Here is an 18808-nt window from a genome sequence, read left to right as displayed (position 1 = left end):
GCTACACAATTGAATTCAACTTTGTCTTGTGATACCTGTGTTCTAACTACAGCACAAAATAAATCTGCAGGTTATCAATAGAGGATTTTTAATTGGCAAGACTGTTTTATTTATTCATGGGGGAAGATAAGCAAGTCCTAGAATGCCTTCTTTCCCAGAAGGTTAGGAGGTTGCACACAACTCACAAATCTTTCCTGATAATCCTTTGCTTGAACCAGAAATTATATTTTGCTTTTGTTCTTTCATGCCTAAAACTGACCAAGCGGGCAATGATTTATTAAGCTAGAGTCTTGAGTCTCCTGCCACACAACCCACTTAGTCACAGTAATGGCTATGAAACAAATCATGCATTCTAAGATAGGCTATAATTCCTGTTAAAGAAACTTGTCCGTTTCAATTATCAAATTTAATTTGCAAAGCCCTATAAAAGGTTATGAAGTGAAAAGAAACAAAGCAGCTAAACTTTAGGTTGTAATGTTAGGTGTTACACATACACACAGAGTAGAATAAAAAATAAGAATTTGGAATGGATCCATAAGATAAAAACCAAATGCTTTCACATAACTAAACGTGAAGCAGATGCTTACAAACACTAGTGTTCTTCCAGTCTATGCTTCTGCATCCTGAGTCTCTGTTTACAAATAATTGAAGGCAAAGGCAGTCATATGCTTTTTTACACTTCCTCACTGAAAGACTGAAATTGGAGCCCTCTTACAGAAGAGGATGCATTTCTTGAAGGACTGACTCCGTGTTATAAAGTACCATGCATTTTTTAGATGCTGATTAAGCACATTTTAAATTTGAATTTTAGTCTTGTTGATTTCAGCTGACATCCAACTTTATAAGCATTACAGAGTAATTCTAGTTAGTGTTCAAAAACTGTTGTTTTTTTTTTTTTTTGCAGAATACATGAGACAAAAAAGTTACCATTTTCAAATAAATGTAGATTCTCCAACTACTCCAAATTATTTGGAATATATCCATTAATTAAAAATCACTTCAATGATGTATCTAAAAAAGATTGAGGCAACCTTAATGTTACTTTTGATAGGTTAACAATCTAATCTTTTGCTCTGAAACAACAGATAACAGAAGATGTTATCTATTATTATGACCACTGCCATAGATTCCACCAGCTACTTGTTCTAGAGAAGGAAAAGGAGACAGAACGAAGCACTTTTGGAAGCCTCTGCAAGATAAAGCTGTACAGTGACCACAAATATCACAACAGTTTTATGCTTTTCTTTTCCTGTGTGAATGTGCAGTTAGGAGGGGGGAATGTTAATTGGCAGGAAACAAATAGAAAGCTAGAAAGACAGAGAGAGAAAAAACTGAGTGGATCAAAGTGGGAGACGGAAGGGACAGGCAGGGCTGAGGTGCAGATGGTTGAGGAGAAAGCTCAGCAAGCTCACAGCTAGCACAGGCTGGCATTGGACAGAAAGAGGCTCAGAGCTACAGTCCCGGCAGAAGCTAACACCCTCATGCCAGGCTAACTTGGCTCATTTGAAGTGTGAAGGGGCCACTTACTTCCAGCCACCAAAATCGATTAAGTTTCATCAAATGATTTCAATAGCCAGAATCAAGACTTTCCATCCCAGTTTAATCTTATATAACATTTCCTTGCTCCAGAGAATGAGAGAACTAGATTTAAGTCTCAGTCACAGATGTATCAGGCTGGCAGGTCAAGTGGGAATTTCTTTAATTTGCAACTTTGCAGTTACAATACGTGCCTAAGAAAAAGGAGATGTGGTACATTTCTGCCCATGCCCTCAAGCTCCTTTTGTGATAACTCCAAGCAAACTGCTTCAATTACCTGTATTTCAGCTTGTTCTGTAAAGCCATTACAGTAATATTTGCTCACTCTGAAGGTATTGTGAAGGTACAGAGGAGTTTGCAATAAAAATTTTGATCCCCAGACTGCAGCTGTTACTTGTTGAAATTATTAATATGTAGCAATTGATTGAGACCTAGAAAGTGTCTATAAGAAAATTGAGAGGCTGCTGAGCCATTTGAAATATCTGTAAGGGATAGATGCAGATCTATTAAAAATGAAGAGAGATGAAGGAAAGGAAGAGGTAGGGCCACAGCCCAACACCGCCTGTTTCACTGACTGGTGTTACTCATGGGTGACAAAGCCCCACAGGACGATACACACAAAGACGCAGGCTTGAACACAGACACATACACCTGCACCCACTTAACATCTACACACTCAAAATACTGACATTCTTTTCCTGTGGTAATTGTATTCATCTCCTCTGCTCATTCAACACCCTTAACTGAGGTATAGTACAAATATGTTATAGTAACTGCTTTTTAGAACTTGCCCTGCATTCTTCACAGCACATTATTTCAAAGTGGCACTCTAAAATGCAGAGATTGCTGGATAAGATTAAATGTTTTTGCCAAGATTACACATATGCAAAAAATTACTCTGAATTTTAGACCCAGTAATCTTGTTTCTTTTAATGATTGATGAGAGATCACTATTGAAACCCTCAAGTGAGTCAGCAGTGCATGCAGCACAGATCAAGTGTTGCAACCACAGAACATACACCAGAAAAACGGTCTTGAAACTTCCCATTAAAATATACCCCCTTGCACCTGAAGAGAAGAGGCACAAAGAAATCACCTGAGGCTTTTCAGAAAGTCTTTCTGTCACAAGGATTACAACAATGAAAAGATGCTGTTATTAAAGGATATTAAAAATAAAGAAGAGAAACTATTGTGTTTAGTGAAATTAATGCATTAAATCCTCTATGGTCTCTACTACTTAACGTTAAAGAGGTCTTTGCATTATAATAGCACATATATTACCAACTATCTTCAGCTCGCAAAGCTATGAGGGAAATTCCTGTAATAAAATAGCACCAGTGTGGAAAAGTTTCACATAAAGATGATGTTGTATTATCCAAGGGCTCAATGTTGACCCACATATGCAACTGGTAGGTCTATTCAGGGAGTGTTTGTGTTGGGAACAGCAAGATAGGGTACTATATTTGTAAATATAAGGGGTTTTTTTTTGTGTTAAAATGATTTTACAAATATGATGCCAATGAGATTATGTAAAAATGGCTACTCTTCACGGGAACAAAGAAGGTTATATACAAAAAAAAAAGGCCCTTGCTAGCCACTAGCTTTTACTTTCTTCTTTGTTTCTCTTTATTTTACTCATAGAAACCATATCAAATAAAGGGAAAAAAACACCCATGAGTAGACAACATGAACATCAGTGAACAAGCAGCCCAAGTTATTTAGACACTATTTAAAAAAAATAAAATATTGCAGAAATGAGACTATTTTTAATCATTAAAATGTAGGCTACATTTTTTTTACAGGAAATTATTCTGCCATTTTTATTAAGATCTCTTTCATCTGGTCAGAACATTTTTTATGCTGAAAAGGACATAATTTGTGCTATAGAAGTTTTCCTGACAACCTCTTGCATGGCAGGTCAACCAAAGACAAATTGTTTATTTCAAGCTCTACCCATACTTGACTACTGAATGCTGTTCTCACAGGATCTTATGGAGGGAAAATGCTCATTTCCCTAAGCAGACAAGGCACCCACACAAGTTAGTGTGGTGCCAACTTTCCACTGAAAAGATTCCATGAAAGTTGATGCTATTTAAAGTGACTATTGAGGTGAGAAAATGGACATGCTTTTTGACTGGTTGTTAGGAATCACTCTAGAGATTTTACAGAAGTGTGGTTGCAAATCATGTTACTCTTAAAAATCTATTCACTATCATCTTAAGCCAGTACCAAAATATGTTTTAAAAGAAAGATGAAGATCCTGAAAGAACAGTTAGAGAACCTCAGGCAAATACATGATAGGAAATAATGACTGAATACTAGCTGGGCCAAATGGGCATGCATGAGTAGAAATGGCAAAGTTAAAGGTGCTCAAAAATGGGAGCAGTCCTAAACAACTGCAAGTTTTGGAGCCCAGACTTGGTCCTATCTTTTGCTAGGTGTCTGTCAAAGTTGGAAAAGCTACATTCGTTTACACCTACTACCGATTTGGTAGCACAGATTTAGAAAGGAGTTGAATGCATATGAAAACAGGACCATGCAAACATAACCTGTTAGATATCATGAGATAGGCTTTCTAGTTCTGCCTTGGAAAAACTGATGTTTCATCTTGCTATAATACTCTCAGACTGGAAAGAAAAAAAAAGTTTTCACACTCTTGGAACTTGCTTTGGATGATCAAAGAAACTTTCTCAGACATTTGCAGGACAAGCAGCTAAGAGTACACATGGAAGACAATATTAAGGGACACAACTAATTGTTCAAGACACAACACACGCACTGGTGAGCCCTTCAGTCTCTGGAACCCAGCACAAATGAAGAGCAGAAACAACAGAACCTGAATGGTTCTGATGTGTAAAGAGTTTGCAAAGTGAAAGGTAACTTTTTTCCTAATTGTTAACTATTTACGACAATGCTTGTTTATCCAGAGGAATGGGAGAAGCAGGCGTGAAAAGGAGTTGGATAACCCAGACTATAGAAGATGAGAAAACTGAGTCATAAAAAGACAAAAAAAATCCCCACCAAAACAACAACAACAAAAAAACTACAAAAAAAAAGAAACCCCACACATCAACCCAAGCTACAAAGAAAAAAGAAAAAACAAACAAAAAAACCCAAACACAAAACCAAAACCAAACACACACATCTGAAGATGTTACAGGGAAAAGTAAGCCCAGTGACAGTGCAGATTACAAACCAGAGAGATCCCCGAGTTTGGCTCTCGAAGTGCCTGTGGTGCAGCACTCCCCAGCTAGCACTGGAAACAGCACAGAGCATAATCTCTGCACTCACAACAGTTCACCCACAGCCTGGGTAGTCTGGGTAGTTATTTGCATGTATAACTTACCAGAAAAATATTTATGGTAGAGAAGTTTACACTAAAGCAAGGTCACCTTTGCTGTCAGCTATTGGTTGACACTGTAGAGTGTTTGCTTTGCAACCACCACACAAGTCATCTTTTTAATCTCCATAGTGGCCAGGAAGCCATCCAAATGCCTGGCTTCCTACTCCAGTCTGCATAATGGGGTAGGTTCTCTGCCTTGGCTGAGAGCTAAGTATTTGGGAAAGCTAAAATCTTCCCAACAAAGTACTTAAAAGACACACAGCCTTCAGTTTACATAATTACATTCTGTGTGTTTTGCCTTCCTTTATTCTCTCAAATCCTGGCCAGACCCTGCCTCTGGCTTCTAGGCAACAGGAAGAGCGTAACTGTGACTTAAGTCAAAAAGTCATCTTCCTTTAGCTGATATACACTCAACGCAACTTTGGCATACTTCAGAGGTAGCACGAACAGCACATTTTCACCTCAGGTCTAGCTATCCAAGTGCTCACTGCCTACTCCTCTCGCTCTCCTCAGACATGCTCCAACAGGGGCACAGTAGCCAGCACTGAGCTCCTTTCAATTATGGTTTTTTAGTGTCTCTGCACCCAAGTCACTACGATGTATTTTATGTACCATTGTCAGATGTTTATGAACCTGCCAACAAGCAATTACAACTCATAGATAGCCCAAAATGATCAGCAAAATATGCAGAAGTGGGGGAGTTATAAGAACTGAACTTCATGTTCAACATCCCTTTACATGGCTATTAAAACCAAGTAGAGTTACACTTATACTTAAAGCTGCTGATAATTTTTCTGCTTTCAAAACTTTTGACTCTTTTGTTCAGAGTTTATGCTGCTTCCATTTCATTCCCAGATTGAACAAACATGAATTCAGCCAATTTCACTCTCTTTTGCCCTTGTTCATCAAGATCCAACAGAAGTGACAAATCAGAGACAAGATCTGCTCAGAGTATAACAGCAAACTGATAGAGATAAGCAGGCTCAATGTTTTAACAGCCAGTTATTCTTGGGATACCCAGAAACATTTACATGGCTATCCCACTCTACAGAAAATAGAGGGGGAAAGTGGGAGTGTATTACAGTGGTTTTAGTGGCATTTTTCAAGCATTTCCTTTAAGTACTTTTTAGCATTAAATAATAAAACCATGCAGGTGAAATGTCATGAGCAGAAAGGGGATAAATGTAAATCTCCTAGATCATATAGTTTCTGCTGTGGGCCTTTTTAAGTATGGAGGGTTTTCTGGGGGAGAGGGATGTTATAACAGCAAAGGGAAAGAAACAGAGAAAAGCAAGGAAGGAGAAAAATGCTGGAACTGTAGCTACAGTACAGATGAGATAAAAAGAACAAGTCTCTTCGCACCTCATGTAAAGGTCTAGCAACAGCCTTTTTCACACAAGCCTATTTTCACGTAGTCTACTTTTTAGGAAAAAATCCTCCTGAAGGGAAAACTCGCCAGACTTGTGTCACAGGTCTCCAGAGAAGGGGGAGCAGGCAGGCAGGCAGGCCTGCTCCTCTGGGAAAGGAGTCCGAGGATTGCATGGTCCTAATAGTGCCTTGCCCATCCATAGTCAGCAGATATAGCTTTCCCTCTTCTTTTATTTTTTTTCTTCCTTTTATTTTATTGCCATATTGCCATTTTTTGGCAGGGGAATAAGGAAGATTGGAAACTGGAAATATTCTAATTTTACCTTAGCTAAGATTATCCCTAGATGATTCCTACTGCCTTCTCTCACAAGACAGGTGCTGGAATTGATACTGAAACTTTTCAAAATTAAACTTAATTTGTATTAGCTACCTTCAAAAAGCCTTGACAATAACTTTTACTCTAAAATCAGGCTTTGATGTACTATAGATGGCTACATTTGAATTAAACATTCCCCAGTAACACTCTGCTATTGTTTAGGTGAACAATTACATGCAGATTCATCCCTGCCTCAGTGCAGACTCAGTCATGTACAGAGAGATAACTCTTGAATAGGTCTCTGCAAGCATAATTATCTAGTCTGATTAGGATATTGATTATATACTACCATTTTTTGAGTTCTGAAAAAGAAAACTGAAGATTTTTCAAGATAAAGGTAATTGACTAAGAGAAGAATGATCACTATACCTTTCAACACCCTCTGTATAAAAGAGGCATCATCACAATACACAAAAGGGTGTCTAATTGTACAGTTATTAGACATCACTAGATTTTTTTTTTTTTAGCCAAATGCTTTTTAAGTGCAACAATGTAGAAAGTTTTATTATGAAGGAAATACCTTACAAAAATCTGTGAAAGATTTTGGAAGTTCCAGGAAATATCCAGAATTAGAGAGAACAATATCTATGATGCTACTGCATTGTTTGCCGTTACTGATGCTATTTGGTTCCCTGCTATCAGCTGGTTTTCTTTCAGGCCTCTTATCCTGATAACACAATATAATTCCTAACAGTTACCCAGTGACATAACTGATGTTAAATGATCTGGCTAAACTTTACAAGCATGAAGTGTAATCTGGAGTGAAAGCAAGTGGTGTCAGAGAGACACTCCACTTCAAACACTTAAGTGGAATTTCTATGGGAGAAAACACCACAAAAATGTAAGGGGGTCAGTTCTGCAGAATAACTTTATAATGCCCGATTTATAACATGTGTCATGAGGCTTAAGTTTATTAGTGTGTGTAAAGACTTCAGGATGATTTAAAACTGAAGATTACTAAGCAGCAAATGAAGTGCAGCTAGCATATATCTGGTATGAATTTCTACAGATGTTCAAGGCTATCCACCTTGCAGAAGGGCACAGTTCTCAACAGGTATAAGTGAAGTCTGAGTTGCTAAGGGTACACCAACTCCAGGAACTACTAATCAGCAACACAAGGAAAAATATCAATTTATTATATCTTCTACTTTTAACAATAATAGAATGTATACTTATTAGATTGTTATTGTGTAAGTGGTACAGAAGTTGCACTTAAGCTTACATCCTGACAGAAGACAAATATACTGAAAAATACTATCTAATCACAGTAAAATGAATGTCACATTTCTGTTGCCCTGCACAATCATTTACATGTTAACTGTATTTGGATCCAATACTGCTTAACAGTTGGCTGTGGGATGCAATTCCAAAGAAGAATTCTTATAAAACTCAACACAAAGTAGTCATATTCAGGAAATGCACATACCAAAAATTCTTTTAAAGTCTACTTCAACATAAAAGTTGAAGTATCACTTACACTATATTTTTAAGTGCAGTTCTACTGTCCAAAGTCAGTGCTGGGAATGGAAGATAGCAACAGAGGTCGAAAATATGTTCAGGTTGGTTTTTGGTTTGGTTTGTTTTTGTTTTTTTTTTTAATAAGGAATCAATGTAAGAGATAAATAAGACTGGGGTATAAAAGGGGAGCTTGAAATTAAGACATTTTTCATCTGAAACCTCTATCCCTCTGATGTTTTCCAACACCATGGAGGAACACAAGGCCTGAACCAATGAGGTGCTGAGAGGCAGGATTATATAGTTTCCAAAGAGAGCATGCTCTGCTGCCCTCCAGAATGTTAGCCCCATCTTCAGGATTTTTTTTTTATTCACATAACTGTACAAGTCTCAGGCAAATTTGGCTTCTACTTGTATGAGTCTTGAAGAATTTTTTATTAGAGGGCCAGCACACATCCTGGATCACTACAAAAGGTCCATACTAACTACTTCTGACATTGAGTCACTCCAGGTTGCTGTAGGAAGTGAAGGACCCGGTTCTGCTTCCAATTATAAACATCCAATCCCTACTGTCTCTAGAGCATCACTTTTCCCCTAAGGTTTATTACGAAAGCGCATGTTGATTGGGCAAGCAAAATGTTTAACTCTGTATGGTAAGCAGATCAGAAGGATAAAAGTACAAAGCATGAGAAACTTGCTGAGTGCAAGTCTGCCTTATTCAATCCTTCTCCTCCAGAAGAATTTCCTCCATACTCAAAGACCAAAAATAGTATTTAAAAGGGAGGGGTGGGAGAGGTTTCGCTAGCTGAAGGAGGTATGCCATCTCAAGAAGAGCAACTGCAACAACAAGCTAAAGTTATTTCAGAATCTAGTTACTTACAGAGAGACTCTTCAGATGCTGACACCATATTTCCAAGGTGATGATGAATCCTTACAAGGGTATTTAGAAAAAGCATTTAAATTGCATGTGCTTGGAGTTAGTATCTGCAGACTTAATTTATTATGGTATTATAGCAATTCAGCATCAAATAACACCTAACACTATAATTTGTTTTAATATTTACCCTTCTAGCAGTACTGGAGGAATAAAATTAAACGGTTCCAGTTTTGATGTCTACAATACACTTGAAAGCACTGGAGTGCTTTTCACTTTCAAAAAAAGTGACGCACATCATTCCCAAGGATCCAAGTATTCTGTCATGGGGCTGTGCTAGCACAGTGATACATCTGAAATGAAAATGAGAGGCCAAAATAACCAGAAGCAGATTATAATTTTGGTGGATTCTTTCATCCATTGCAGTTCTGGCACTTAAAAGAAATTGTTTTGGTATCAAACACTGGCAATATCATCTCACTGACAAAAGTAAAATAATCTTATCCAATACTCCACTGAGTAATCGATAATCCTAGCCAGACATCGTTTGGATTACTACTCCCACTTTGTTTTTATCTTTACTTCTAAAATTGAAATCCAGGAGCTCTTTGGAGAAGACAATTTCATTCTGAAGATAAAAGGAACGTGATATTTCCCTGTCAGGGTTGGCGGATTAAAGACAGGATAACATTAGGAAGCATCTCTGCACATGGAGTAACCCACCAAGACAGAAACCTGCATCCATATATTGTTTTTAAGGAAAATTATGATGACACATCACTGTGAAAAATCAAATATTGATGAAAAAATGCATCTCTTGTCATTCAAAATAAAAGACATTAAAGTCACAGGAGGGAGATGCATTATCCTGCTATCCCAAGGCCCAAAGCACTGCACACATACACTCTCACAGACACACCCATGTAAAGCATAGCTCTCAAGCACTTAGTGCTGATCTCGTGTAATAATTTCACCATATGGAGAAATACATATATTCTGAAGAAAAAAAAATTATTACAACATACCTAATAGGTAAAGCAGTCCTTTGCAAGTCAACATCAGGTGAAAGACACCATCCTCCATAGCAAGAATGTTGCATTTTTGTGTAATGACTTACAAGGCATTTCAAAGGTTGACATACTTTACATTTCAGATTAGGGCCTGTTAAGACTTGGTATACAGAGTCAATCTCTGGTCTCAGAATTACCAGTTTGTTTCTTAATACACAGATGCCCTGACTTGTCCACTGGTATAGCAGGCAGCCAGAAAGCAAGGACAAGGGTGACTTTACATGTGTGATCTCACTCTGGTCTTTTACTGGTAGGAATTTTATCTTCAGGATATTCTGTCACCCTTGCTGGAAAAAGAAAGTAATCTCTGGTATTCACAAGAATGGCAGGTGCCATCCAAAGGCCATATCACTCTAGTTTGTTTGGGGTTTATGGGTGGGAGTTTTTTGTTTGTTTGGGGTTTTTTTTTATTTTTTTAAATCACCAGGAATTTTAATTGAGAGTACATCCATTAATAGGAACAAAATCTATTCCGGAGGATAGCTACTATTCTATAGAAACAGGCAGGGAAATTCAGAGGGTGAAGTCAAAGAAGCCAAGGCTAAACAGGACAAAAAACTACCTCCTGAGCGAAGAGAACAGTACTCTTCCTTCACTTTTACCTTCTTATGGAGAAGACACACAAAGCACTATAATTATTCATGAGTGAAGGGGCAGGATAGCAACTGTGCTGTCTGAAAACCCCGATTTCTTTTAATGTAATACATCTGGGGCTTCTTCCCTGTTGTTTTTCCTGCAGTACTCTCTGAACCATGAGTTTCAAGGCTGTTGTGTAGCTTACATCATAAACGTCATTTTCTCCTACCCTCAGGACACCACCAATCCAAGGGAAGATACACCAGTGTGCTGTTTTCAGGGACACAGATGGTTGAAATACGCACATCAAATCCACTGAATAGTTTTAATACAGGATAAAGTAACACACCCTAGAATGAACTACATGTAAATGAGGAAACAAAGAGCAATCCTTTCTGTATAAATTCAAGTAGCACCTGATATTCAAGAGCAATCACCTTAAGTCACAAGAAGCATCTTCCTTCGGTGGATCCATCTAGGATGGGAGTACTCGTAAGAACTATCTATTCAATGCCGGAACTGCAGAAGTCTTATGGAAATACTGTGTATTAAAAACTGGGTGGGGTTTTAGGAGGGCCACAGGGCTGATAACGTGCTGTTTGGTCTATGCAACTTATTCTGGCAATGACAATAAGATGCTTGAAAACAAAAGTTGCAGAGCTGGTACAAGCTAAAGTCTCCATCATTACAAAGGACTGAACACCATGCACTTCTTATAGCAGCCGCCTTTCCTACAGGAAGGCAGCTTTAAACCCTCCCCTCTCGTAGGCACCAGTATCTTCATCCTTTTTATGGCATCATTAACCTCACTAAACAGTTATTTCCCCTGTCTTTGGTAACTCTGGAATACAAATGAAAGCCACAGGGAGAGAGTAAGAAAGAGTCAGGAGAGATACGCAGAGTGAAACCAAGAGGAAACAGAGAAAACAGAAGAAAGGAGGAGAAGCCAAATGACACAGATGCAGTACCCACCTACAGCAATTGCACATGATGGTAATTAAACTTTTAAAAAGGCAGGCATGAGAGAGATATTGGTAGGAGAGCCAAATACTGCCAATATAAAAATCTGTATTCAGCACTCGGAAGAATTTAACCGAAAAGGGAGGGTCAATGTTTCAAGCACCCACAAGCATGACCCCTCCCCTATCCACATTTCTCTGAGAAGACAAAGGAGCATGCTAAGATGATGGATTTCCCCGATAAAGCAAATGCTGTGGATATGTTAAGTATAGAAAGTACAGAAAGGCAAGTTGCAGAGAGAGACTGCATGGAAGTACACACCAAGAAGCAGCATTAGATTACATTTATAGGGCATGAGAGGTGCTAACAGAGGGGACTCTGGAAGGGAAACGTGAATGACTGATAGCTAATCCTTAGTTTAACTCAGCGACTTAACGTGAGGAAGAAAACTTACACAGAAGGGAAAAACAATGGGACAAAAAGGAATGGCTCAAGTCCTTTACACAGACAGACTGTTAACTTAGCAGGAAGCTAAATACCATCCATGCTGGAGCCAGAACCTCACTGCTGTTGCTCCTGCTTCCAATTATTGTACAAATCTTCCCTTTATCTTAGCAGTCCTCACAGAAACACCATCTGACTTTTCATACATGCAGCCTGTTCGTCTGTTCAACATGAAGTTATAGAGGGAACAAAACTTCTTTAGCCAAGTGGCATCACAAAGAACAGTAGACCACAGACAACAGTGCAGTTGAATAAGAAACAAAAATATTTACATTGAAAACATAATCCATGGATAAATAATGCAGTCTATAAAACATACAATGCTCTGACTAGAGGTAGGCATAGAGGCAAGATACACACTGAGAAGGGCCACATCTTCTACTGTGCTAAGTCACACTACACCATTTTATACCCTAAGGATTTGACTTTTATGTTCATTTACTGTGTTATATAATCTAGACAGTAGTTTCCAACACCAAAAAGGCTTTTTTTTTTTTTTTTTTTTTTTTACAGATGAGCTGCAAACTTTGGAGTCAAGCTCATCTGGCTGCTCTAAGACCAAGTCTGTGTCTTGCCTCCTTGATTATGTACAAAGGCATCCCTAATTAACTGCTTTAAACTCTCATTGGCAGGCAGACCTCTAGGGAGAGGAATAGTAAAACACAAGTATTAATCTAAGTTTCATCTTTAAAAGGTATGATCTGGCAGGAATGGTCCAAGACTGTAACCAGCTAAATCCAGCTAGACACATAACAACAACAACAGGTTTGTCTGGAATATCCATTAATTAAAAGGTCATTTATAATCATAGCCCACCATACTTTCCTGACATTGTGCTGCCTTATGCTCCAAATCATTCATTTAGATCCACATCTGTTGATTTGCTGGTATGCCCTAAATATCAGTTTCAAACTATCAGACCTAGAGCCTCTAGCAATTATGCTGAACTATCACTATAATTAATCTTAGTTTGCATAGCGTCTTTGTAGTAAAATGCTTTCTAGAGAAGACACATTTCTGGATGGAAAGAGAACCAGCATGCTGTTATTTATAATGACTAAAAGTTAATATAAATTAATCCCCCTAAACAAATAAAAACAAAGTCATCTGAAGCCACAAAATAAGACTAAGAAAATAAAAACCAATTTTATATATGACTTCAGAAAGAATATCATTCAGAAAGAGATTACAGCAAATAAACAAGAGTGTAAGTATGTTCAAAATAAAGTATGTAGATAATGATATTTCAGCTTTGTAATTTTATTTCACAGCCAATGTACATCTGTGCACAATGTTCCATGTCAACATTCGGTGATACTAAGGCACAGAAATGTCAAAGGTCAAACATCGAATCTGTGACAGTGTCGCTTTCTTCATCTCTCATCAGACCCTCAAATCTGTTAAAGCAAACTCTGAAATCATAATATGATGTCAAATGTAAAATTTCAGAGTAGGTTCAATATCATCCCACAAAGATTTGAATCCCAAATCAAAAGGAGAATCTTAAAGGAAACAAGGCAAGTAATTAAGAGCGAACAGTTACAAAAGGCTTTCTGTATGTTTGCATCCTTACACTGAAACATTCACAATCAATTTCTATATGAACTGTAGGTCTAGGTAGAGACTCTCAACTATTTAGAAAATTATTTTATAGTGACATGAATAATTTCTCCCATTATATATTATTTTTTGTACATAAACTGTGTATACTAGTTGTATACATGTATATACTAATTGTATACAACAAAATTAGTTTTGGTAGTAGAGTTAGTAACAGAGTTGCAATGCTTGGAAACTGCTTATCACACTTACCAAAATTTGCTGGGAGGTGCCAATGGTCTATTTACTTTCCAGTTTGCCCTGGGAACTTGGTTATCTGTAAATCAGCACAGCACTTTTGGCTTCCATAATTCTTGCTGATTTATAGTTGACCTCTTTGCACAATGTTAACAAAAAAAAACAAAAAAAAACAAAAAAACAAAACAGAACAAAACAAAACCCAGAGCACATGAGACCATTATTTAGGTTTCTACATCAGCACTCAGAGACAGGACGCGCTAGTTTTACAGCTACTTCTGCAAACTGAATTACACCATACTGCACGCTCACCCCTACCCACCACACAAAGTGGAGTCCTATAAAGGAAAAAGAACGCTTTATTACTGTAAGCAGTTTGTAATGCCTTAAAAGCAACACATGAAAGGAAATAATTCAGATAAAGCAATCTATATCCTCGCAGCTCATCTACTTTGTGCTACACATAGGACAGACTCTAAAAGCTAGGACAATATCCTAGCCCTGCAAGAGAGGTTACGCACCAAGTGCAGCAGTCTACAATCACTGCTGCTGCTCCCAGTGCTGCATGGTGTCAGAGCAGAACCAGGGCTGCAGAAAGCCTGAGTGCAGATGCTGCTTTAACTTTCCCTCAAGTATTGTTCGGAAGTCCACAGCTGAGAGAAAGGGGACGTCAATTTTCAAATATGTTTTTTTCAGAAATTAAAAAGAAAGAGGAAAGCAGCAGTACTTCTCCAGCTCATGAATATTCTTCCCAATAAATTTCAACTGTTGGATGCAAAAATTCACACATTACTGCAAACATTTAAAAAAGCCAACAAAAAAAAAAAACCAAAACAAAACAAAAAAACCCAAACCTTCTCTTGGATGCAGGCTTGCATTAAGTCCAACATCCACAAATCAGCTGCAGGTGTACTTATTCTAGAGCAGTATTTTTAAAAGTGAAAGATATCAATCCAAAGGAGATATTGCACACTGAAGCTCTCACACATCCAGAATACTTTTTAGATTTGTCTGTTCTACCATAAGCCCACAGTGTCTCTTTAAGCTTACCAATTCTCACAATAAAATTTATTTGCAAAAATATGCGAACACACAAATTGCACTATGTCAGCTGCACTAATTCTTGGTAACATTAAACAAACTGCATCAGAAACTGGAGAGGAAAACTTGAAAGTTTAGTTTTACAACTAACTCAAAACCTGCAGCAGCCAAAGTAGTAACAGTCAAGAGAGCTTTTGTTTTCATTTATGAGGGAGGGAAATTTATTCTTTTGATTTGGAGGTGCTGAAGGGAGAAAATTAGATTCCTTTTCCCTTTAAGCATCTTTGACACTCCACTGTTTGACAGAAATCTACTGGACTCTAGGAAATGTTTAATCTGCTTTTTTGGAAGATAGGCAGATGTGACTGCCAGCAGCAAGTCAGACAAATTCTGAACTACTGCAAATCTATACAGCTCCATTGATTTTATTAGAATTAGATGTACAGAATAACTCATCCTATACAGTTTCTCAGTAGAGAGTCCAGAGTACATACTCTGCTGGAAGTGGTCCACACTAGGCTGACCTCACTAAAAAGCATCAGGAGCCCTATATTGTTCCTGAGGGCTAATAGAAACAAGCAACCAGCACTTAACATGCTTCTCATATTTTTTGCAGCTACAATATCAATTGTGCCCTTTAAATCCATAAAAAGTAAACTTATTAACCAACCTGAACTGAAATAAATAGTGAAATGATTTACATGAAAGCTGTTCCAGGCACAAATTTGTGAATAAATGGGGGCTGTTTAAAAGAAGAAAAGAAGCCTTCTGTTTTCTTCACTCCTGGCCACATGCTATCAAGATGTGATCAAGGTGCATTGTAGCTGGCTGTCTCCAAGCAAATTACAGTAGGGGCTTTAGGGTCCTACTTACAGCTGACATGTAACTCCATCAATCACATTTGTTTTCATCATAAATTACTGAAATCCCAAGACATTTTATGGTTCACTATACTTCACACATCTCTGGTACTCTTTTCTAAAATTGCTTTGGTAATAGAATATATATGAGGAAGAAAAAAGTTTAATCTATATTGGTTTAAATGCATAGCTTGTCAAAACATTTTTTTCCCTCCAGCTGACATTGAACTTCATAATTATTCCTGAATGTTGTGTTTTACAGATTGTCTCTGTGCTAATTTTATGAAGATAATGTTTTCTACATCCAGACTAAACGCCTGCTTCTCTCTGAATGAACAGGAATATCACGGGTTTATAAAAGGCATCTCTCTCCCCCTTCACCTTTCTTCCCTCACATTTTTAATTCAGATATTTTAGCCCCCAGTTTTGTGAAGGCAAACTGCTATTTGACTTTGAGGAGCAAATCCTCAAGGATAAGGATAAAAACATAAGGTGAAACACCCACATGCATCCTGAGTTTGATAACCATGCTCTGCAACTGCACTCTAGTACAAAGCCCAGATGTGAGCTTTAAGTGAAGCAGGGGTTCAGACAGATGGGAAATCCTCCCAGCTCCAAAGCATCACTTTCCTTCTACTCCAAGCACAAACAGATGAAAGAGCGACTTACAGAGGAACCCTGTGAATAAAGCACTCACCAAGGAAGTTAGAGATCAGGGTTCAAACCCACACCTTACTCGCAGGAGACTGTTCTGTCTACCAGGCTGTTGAAACATCTTAAGTGGGGCCATACCTCCTCCTGAAAGTGTACTACTGTGCAGCCAAACACGTGAGAGGTGGCAAGACAACAAAGCATGCTGTAGGCTAGTGTCCAGGGCACGCACCTGAGTAGGACAGGAGACAGTGAAGCATGAGTGTAAAATTAAAACAATTGACCAAAATTACAAAGATTTGACTCCTGCAAATAAGACCTAAATGCTGATGCAGAGATTACTACAGAGCACATACAAGTCTGCTTAAATTCAGTTCAAACATAACTCTGCCTAAACACACACAAAAGTAGAACTTTCAAAATGAATAAAATGAATATACCTTTCTATTAAAAAAAAAAAGATCTGACATGTCTCTGTAATTGAAGGTATATTATGAGTGCATAATTCAAGCTGAAAGACAAAAATAGCATTGGGGTGCAAATTACTGAATATGTTCTAAAGGATGCTCTCAGAAAACCCAAATACACCAAGAAATGTGTTAGTTCACATATAATCCCCATTAGAAGCCATCAACCCTGTGCTAAAGGGGCTTTTGTGATATCTGCCTTAGTCAAGCAGGCAAAAGGTCACCAATAAGGGTGCTCCTAGTATAATATTCAGATTTAATGTTGCAAAATTAACATTCTTAAAGGCTAAGCAAGATAAGCTGATTACAGTAAAAGGCTTTCTCTTGCACATTTGTAGAGAGAACGAAGAGAAGTCACACCAGAAGAGGGAAGAGGTGATTTACGAAAGGGACCACTGGCTGGCTGAAAAGAAGAGTAGAAATACATGTGAACTATTTTCCGCAATGGCACAGTCTTCTCTCAATTTAAAGCTACCTTTTGTGTCAAGCTAGGAAGAAAGGGTCCAGGAGGTATCAATACATCAGCATTTCGTTCTCTTCATGACCTTTCAGAGGTGAGCCCATCTACCCAACTAGGCAATTTCCCCTCTCCCCTCACATTCCCCAAGAGGCAGCTGTTGGGATAATCACCTCCTTCAAGATCCTGGAGACTCAGGAAACACAAATAATGCACTAGGCCAGCAGTTCAGCACTCTCCTTCAATTACCAATATAGGTAAGTCAGAAGAAGCAGGCAATAAAATATCCACTTTAAGGTAGACTTTAAAAGGCAGAAAAAAAAACAAACCCACACATACACCTCCCTCCTCTCCCCCACTACATAAAAGTACAAATTTGTTCTCCCTCCACCTTCCTCAAAACATCATCTAGCAAGGAAAACTTTTTAAAAGGAACAAAACATATATTCCTCCTTAGACTCTCCTGTATCAGAAGGGAAATTTATCATTCTCTATGCCTCGGCAATATTTCCTGCTTCAGCCTATATGTTTTCAAATTCCCTTCCAAACATAAAAGCAAAGCATCGATGGAAAGAAAATTGATGTCCCAACGAGCAAGAGCTCTTGCAGTGATTACAACCAAACAGCAATTGGTATGAACAGAGCCAACATTTAATACCATTTTAAGGTATAATTAAAAAGGAGAGCTGCTCAGAAAGGGCTCTTTAATATAAAATATGGCAGGTACACACTACAAATACTCCACCAGCTTCTTCCCATGCAGTGGAAGCCTGAAAACCTTCAGATGAAAATGTATGGTGGGTCTGCAGAAGCCCTTTACAATAACACTTAGGGGCCTTTCAGCACATAATAGACTTTGGCACCCTGCTCTCCCTGTCATTAAGGGTGGCACCAGGAAGATTTAGAGCTCGAGTTTGCCCCCTCCCTATCTCACAGAGCAAGTACTATAAAAGGTTGGGGTACTTCCACTCCATGTCTGGTCACAGCCTGATTTAGGGAGATTTGCTAGGAGGACAAATAAAAACAGATTTGTTGTTAGATGCCTTGTGTCCTGTTGTAGAGCTTGAGTAATACTGCAGTTTAAAAGGAGCTGTGGAGTGGAGAGGAAAACCAGAGCAGTTTAGCAGCAGAGCATAAGATAAGAGATACTTACAGATACAAACAGATAAGAGATATTTCACTGAATGAAATAGGAACTTCACGGCCAGAAATTTACTGGTGCAAAGCAGGGAGGTATTCAGTTCCTTACTGCAGAGCCAGCTGCAGCTGGAATTGGATCCAGTTTTCCCTGCAAAGCCTAGGATCTAAGTTTAATCTCAATGCATGTGTGTACCTGACTGCACAACTAGTAAAAACACAGGCCTCACAGCCAACTGTCAAGAGAGAAGGTGCGTAATAACATATTGGATAGGAGACTCAGTAAGATGTGCCCACACATCTGATGGCTGGGTCTTAACACTGAGCTGACAACCC

General features: G+C 38.3%; 1 long non-coding RNA gene across 1 annotated transcript in view; it reads left to right on the top strand.

Annotated features, from left to right (window-relative positions):
- The window catches only part of LOC147600029 (uncharacterized), a 686528-nt gene that overhangs the window by 388489 nt on the left and 279231 nt on the right, over positions 1-18808 (top strand). The window lies entirely within an intron of this gene.

This window comes from Chlamydotis macqueenii, chromosome 7, assembly GCF_036417535.1.
Source record: "Chlamydotis macqueenii isolate bChlMac1 chromosome 7, bChlMac1.mat, whole genome shotgun sequence".
NCBI classification, from domain to species: Eukaryota; Metazoa; Chordata; class Aves; order Otidiformes; family Otididae; genus Chlamydotis; species Chlamydotis macqueenii.
The sequence above is the reverse complement of the archived record's forward strand: the minus strand, read 5'-3'. Positions and strand labels throughout refer to the sequence as shown.